This window comes from Hordeum vulgare, chromosome 5H (genome assembly GCF_904849725.1).
Source record: "Hordeum vulgare subsp. vulgare chromosome 5H, MorexV3_pseudomolecules_assembly, whole genome shotgun sequence".
Classification (NCBI taxonomy): Eukaryota; Viridiplantae; Streptophyta; class Magnoliopsida; order Poales; family Poaceae; genus Hordeum; species Hordeum vulgare.
This window is the reverse complement of record NC_058522.1, coordinates 384,426,191-384,432,190: the sequence shown is the minus strand read 5'-3', so window position 1 is coordinate 384,432,190 and position 6,000 is coordinate 384,426,191.

The following is a 6,000-nucleotide window of genomic DNA, read 5'->3' as shown; positions in this document are numbered from 1 at the left end:
CTCCGTGTTATAGCTGTTACATGATGAATCACATTCGTCACACTCATCCATCACCGATCCACTGCCTACGAGTCTTTTACTACTGGTTCTCGCTACGTTACTTTGCCTAGGCTTGTCCCTTGCTACAAGAGGGATTGGGCCACTTTGCTGCTGCTGTCACTACTGCTGTCACTTTGCTGCTACTGTTGCTACTATTGTTACTTGTTACTTTGCTGCTACTACTGTTCCTTGCTGCTCCGCTGCTACTTGTTGCAAGACTTTGTTGGCGCTAACATCCCGTCAACAAGGCCTTTTTATAGCGCCGTTGCTGGGAATTGCCAAAGCTTTTTCTGGTGTCGTTGCTATCATACTACCTAGCTAGTGATACTTTGCTTGCAGACACTAATCTTTCAGGTGTGGTTGAATTGACAACTCAGCTGCTAATACTTGAGAATATCCTTTAGCTTCCCCTTGTGAGCGAATCAATAAATTTGGGTTGAATACTCTACCCTCGAAAACTGTTGCGATCCCATACGCTTGTGGGACATCAATTATCCATGCTAGAATTGTATTGATTGGAAACTCAAATACATGTGTGGATACATAGACAACACACTGTCCCTAGTGAGCCTCTAGTTGACTAGCTCGTTGATCAAAGATGGTCAAGGTTTCTTGGCCATAGGCAAGTGTTGTCACTTGATAACGAGATCATATCATTGGGAGAATTATGTGATGGACAAGACCCAAACTATAAATGTAGCATATGATCGTGTCAGTTGATTGTTACTGTTTTCTGAATGTCAATGTATCTGTTCCTATGACCATGAGATCATGCAACTCCCGGACACCGGAGGAATACCTTGTGGGTTATCAAATGTCGCAACATAACTGGGTGACTATAAAGGTGCTCTACAGGTATCTCCAAAGGTGTCTGTTGGATTGGCATGGATCAAGACTAGGATTTGTCACTCCTTGTGACGGAGAGGTATCTCGGGGCCCAGTCGGTAATACAACATCACAACAAGCCTTGCAAGCAATGTGACTAAGAAGTTAGTTACGGGATCTTGTATTACGGAACGAGTAAAGAGACTTGTCGGTAATGAGATTGAACTAGGTATAGAGATACCGACGATCGAATCTCGGGCAAGTAACATACCGAAGGACAAAGGGAATATTATACGGGATTATATGAATCCTTGACATAGAGGTTCAACCGATAGAGATCTTCATAGAATATGTAGGATCCAATATGGACATCCAGGTCCCGCTGTTGGTTATTGAGCGGAGAGTGACTCAGGTCATGTCTGCATAGTTCTCGAACCCTCAGGGTCTGCACACTTAAGGTTCGGTGACGTTTCAGTATAGTTGAGTTATATGTGTTGGTGACCGAAGTTTTGTTTTGGGTCCCGGATGAGATCCCGGACGTCACGAGGAGTTCTGGAATGGTCCCAAAACGAAGATTGATATATAGGAAGTTCGTATTTGGATTCCGAAAGGGTTTCGGGCTCAGCGGTAGTGTACCGGGAGTGCCGAGGACCATCGGGAGGGGTGTCACGCCCCAAGGGGCCTCATGGGCTGTGGGAAGAGATAAAACAGCCCCTAGTGGGCTGGAATAAATTCCCACTAAGGCCCATAAGGTTTGAGAAGGAAAAAACAAGGTGGAAAGAGTTTCCAAGTGGGAAGGAGGAATCCTACTCCAAATAGGATTGGATTAGGAATCCTCCTCCTCTCCCTTGCGCAAGGGAAGAGAAGGCTGCCCTAGGGCGTAGCCCTCTCCCTCCCTCCTCCTATATTACTAAGGGTTTTGAGGGTTTTTAGACAACAGAAAACAGCCACGTGATGCCCTCTCTCTCTAGATCTATTTCTCCTCTAGTTTCAGTGGTGCTTAGGCGAAGCCCTGCTGGAATAGGTCCACCAACACCACCACCACGTCGCCGTGCTGGAGAACTCATCTACCTCTCCGCCCCCTCTTGCTGGATCAAGAAGGCGGAGATCGTCATCGAGTTGTACGTGTGCGGAACGCGGAGGTGCCGTCTGTTCGGCACTTGATCGGGACGGTTTGTGGGACGGATCGCGGGACGATTCGTGAGACGATCATGAAGACGTACCACTACATCAACCGCGTTTATTAACGCTTCCGCTTAGCAATCTACAAGGGTATGTGGATCTGATCTCCCACACGTAGATGATCATCACCATGATAGGTCTTCGTGTGCGTAGGAAATTTTTTGTTTCCCATGCAACGTTCCCCAACACCGGCTGACGGAGACCTGGGGCGCGACCAGCGTGACCCTTAAGAAAATAGATCCAGCACCATGTTGAGCAGGGTTCCCGCCCTGATCATGAGATTTACCCAGTGCCGCAATCACACCACGCAGGCGGACCAGGTGGCTCAGGAGGAGTTTCTCCGCCTCTAACGGACGGTTGGGGTAAGCTTTCTATCCCCTTGCTTTTACCTTGGGATTTTTCTCTTTTCTTCTTGCTTTGCTTCAGTGGGGGTGCGCCAGCACGCCCACTGGGTGTAGCCCCCGAGAGTCGAGCCGGTTGGAAATCAGCCAGGTCAATTCTTACTCGTGGCTAGCCGTTTCTTTTCTCTTCCAGTGGGGGCGCGCGAGCGCACCCAGGTGTAGCCCCCGAGAATCGGGCCGGATGGGAATCATTCGGGTCGAGTCTTACTCGTGGCTAACTCTCTTCTTCTTATGGTGCAGAACCATCACGACTGCCGAGTGCTTGCCCACAACACATTGTTGGGTCGGCTGAGGGAGGCGGAGAACCAACTGGCCAGTCTTTGGTGCCGGCTAGATCAAGCCGACGTGGAGCGGGACGCCCTGCGAGATGAGGGTGCCCGGCTATGCTAGGAGGTGAAGCTTCTCCAGGCGGAGAAGAAGGACCGTGAGGTGGCCCACCTAATATTGTTGGAGCAGCTACGTGTTGCCCATCTTGACTCCTTGGCGCAGAAGGAGGCGTCCCTCCACGACGCCCTATCATAGAAGGAAACGTCCCATGCCGCCGAGCTGGTGCGTCTAGAGCGGGTCCACAATGAGGAGTTGGCGAAGCGGGACGCGTCCCTGAAGGAAAAAAGACGACCGACTCACGAAGGAGGTCAGGCGGCGCGGGTCATGCGCGGTGAACTCGCCAGTAGGATCCCGACGCAGGAGACCCGGGATCGCGAGCTGGACGAAGAGGCAGGCGAAGTCGACATCCTCCTCAACAGTGAGTCATTCTTGACTTGAATTACCTTTCTGGTGATGATTTGGATCCTCTTACTTTGTTCTGACGCTGTGCACCCGCTTTTGTTCCCCAGATCTCTTTTCGGGGACGCGGCAGACGGGGGATGTGGCCATGGTGGCCCATTGTGAAGAGCAGCGGGCCGCAGGCGTCCAAGTGGTGGCGGAAGCCGACTGGACCGTGGATGAGGTGGCGATCGCCGCCAAAGCTCACTTGCGGGAACTGGCACGATCCATGGCCCGGCTCCAAGATATCGGGCTGGCCCTGGTTCACGCTCTGTGGCCGGGCGCGGTGGAGTCGGCGATGATGAGCCGGCTATCCCGATGGCTCGAAACGAGGAGTGACCAGTTGAATGCCCGGCGTGCGTCGGCGGTGCAGGCCGACACGTATATGGCGTTTCGAGTCGCCAAGTCTTGGTACTTCGACCTTGACTTGGGCCTGCTTGTGGCGCAGCATGCCGGCACGGGTGCGGAGTTCGCCGCCGTCGAGGATGACCTAGAGGTGTGGGGAGCTGACGTTGTGTCGTTCGCCGCATGGGATGAGTACGTTCTGGAATGAATTGCCAATGGCAGTCTAGTTCCATAGGACAATTTACAGCTGGCTCTTGGCGATCCCGACGGTAGCACCGACAATGCGGCTCTCGAGGGTGCCGAATCCAGCGATGAAGCCTACGCCGACTCCACAGCGGGGGGTGATTCGGCCACGAAGGATGACGTGGGAGGTGCCCGAGCGGATGACGGAGCGTCCGCCTCGACCATCATGGGTGATGCGGGACCAAGGGTGGAGCCGCCACCGACTAAGACTTTATCTTTTTCCTGCATTTATAGTTAATTTGCAGTTCCACCCACTACGGGTCTGATGTAATGAACCTCGGCCGTGGGCCTTTTGCACTTTCGTATAACATATGCATGTTCCGAATATTTTGCTTTGGAAAAAATTGTGCTTGCCGACTCATTTTTCATCTTCGTTTCCTTTTGAATTCCGGCTACCCATAACTTTTCCCTCTCCAGCTTCCGCCCCGCCAGTCCGACAGTACGAAGCCGGTCTGTAACTGGGATGGGGCTTCTGCCTTGGGGGGATCGGTCGCGGGTTTCCGGAAGCCGCAAGAGCACTTAGACTTTAGAACGAGTCGCCAGAGGCTGGCTAAAGAAGGAACTATAGACAGTTAGATTGTCCCGAGCTCGCTACTCTTTCGTAGTTGAATTTTGCGAGCGGCAAGCCTTTCGTCCCAGGAACCCGCTAGATGGACATCCGAGAGCCAAACTGTAGCTAGGTAGGGTGGTAAGGGTTTTGGCTTAACACGCTCCACATATTCGGCTACGAAAATAGAGAAGAGGTCCGGGCCGGCCAGCTAGCCCCCGAGTCCGAGGAGTTGGACCAAGGGGTTTTACACAGAAGGCAACATTTTGTGGAATTGAAAAGGTATGCCCCAAGCATCGGCTCAGGGCACCCGCTGCATTCATTGAAGCCCAAAAGGGTAGGGGATACATATGTACACTTGTTTCTCTCTTTCTCTTAGCAGTAGAATAGGCGAAGGAGTGACACATTCCATGGACGCTTCGTCTCCTTGCCGGAGGCATCTCTCTTGCGCTTCTGCGGCTTTTGGGCGTCGATTAGATAGTACGCGTTGTTGTGCAATGCCTTGCTGACAATGAAGGGTCCCTCCCATGGGGAGGACAACTTGTGTTGGCCGGCTGTTTGCTGGATTCTTCTATGCACCAGGTCCCCCTCGTGAAAAGAGAGTGGCCTAACGCTTTGCTCTGGTAGTGCCTCCGCTTCTGCTGGTAGATAGCCATTCGGCCGAGGGCCAACTCGCGTGCCTCTTCGAGTAGGTCGACACCGTCTTATCTTGCTTCTCTTGTGTATGGCTCCGTATACAGGATGACGTGCGCGAGTCAAACTCGGCATACATTGGGATGACCGCCTCGGACCCATACACGAGGAAGAATGGTGTGAAGCCAGTCGACCTGTTCGGTGTGGTGCGGAGGCTCCATAGTACAGCCGGCAGCTCTTCGCTCCAGCAGCCGACCGACCTGATGAGTGGCGCCACAAGTATTAGCTTGATGCCAGCTAGAATCAGGTCGTTTTCCCTCTCTGCGTGGCCGTTTGACTGTGGGTGGATGACCGACGTGAGGTCGAGGCGGATGCTCTCGTTTACGTAGAAGAGCGCCATTGCGCCTTTGGCGAAGTTGGTGCTGTTCTCAGTGACGATGCTGTGTGGAACGTCGTAACGAATGGTGATGTCCTTGATGAACTACACAACTATGGGGTCGTCTAGTTTCTTGATGGGTCTAGCTTTGATCAACTTAGTAAACTTGTCGACGGCCACGAGAAGATGTGTCATTCTGCCTTGGGCCGTCTTAAATGGCCCCACCATGTCGAGCCCCCAAATGACAAATGGGCACAAAATTGGATGGTCTTAAAGGCTCTAGCGGGCAGATGGCTTTGTGTGCTGAAGCATTGGCATGCTTCACACTTGTCGAACAAAGCAGTAGTCTCCTCTAAAGCCATGGGCCAGTACAATTCATGGCGGAACGCCTTGGTCACCAGGGTTCTGGAGGCGGTGTGATGCCCGCACTCGCCCTAGTGGATGTCTTTGAGTATATCATGTCCCTTTTCTGATTTGACGCAGCATTGATACCCGCCGGTTACGCTGTGACGAACCATCTCATGGTTGATGATGGCATAGGCGGGAGACATGCATTGGTTCTGCCAAGCCTCGGCTTCGTCAGGCGGGAGCTCGTCGTGAAGGAGGAAGGAGGATAGGTTGGGCCCATGTTGGAGCCGAGACGG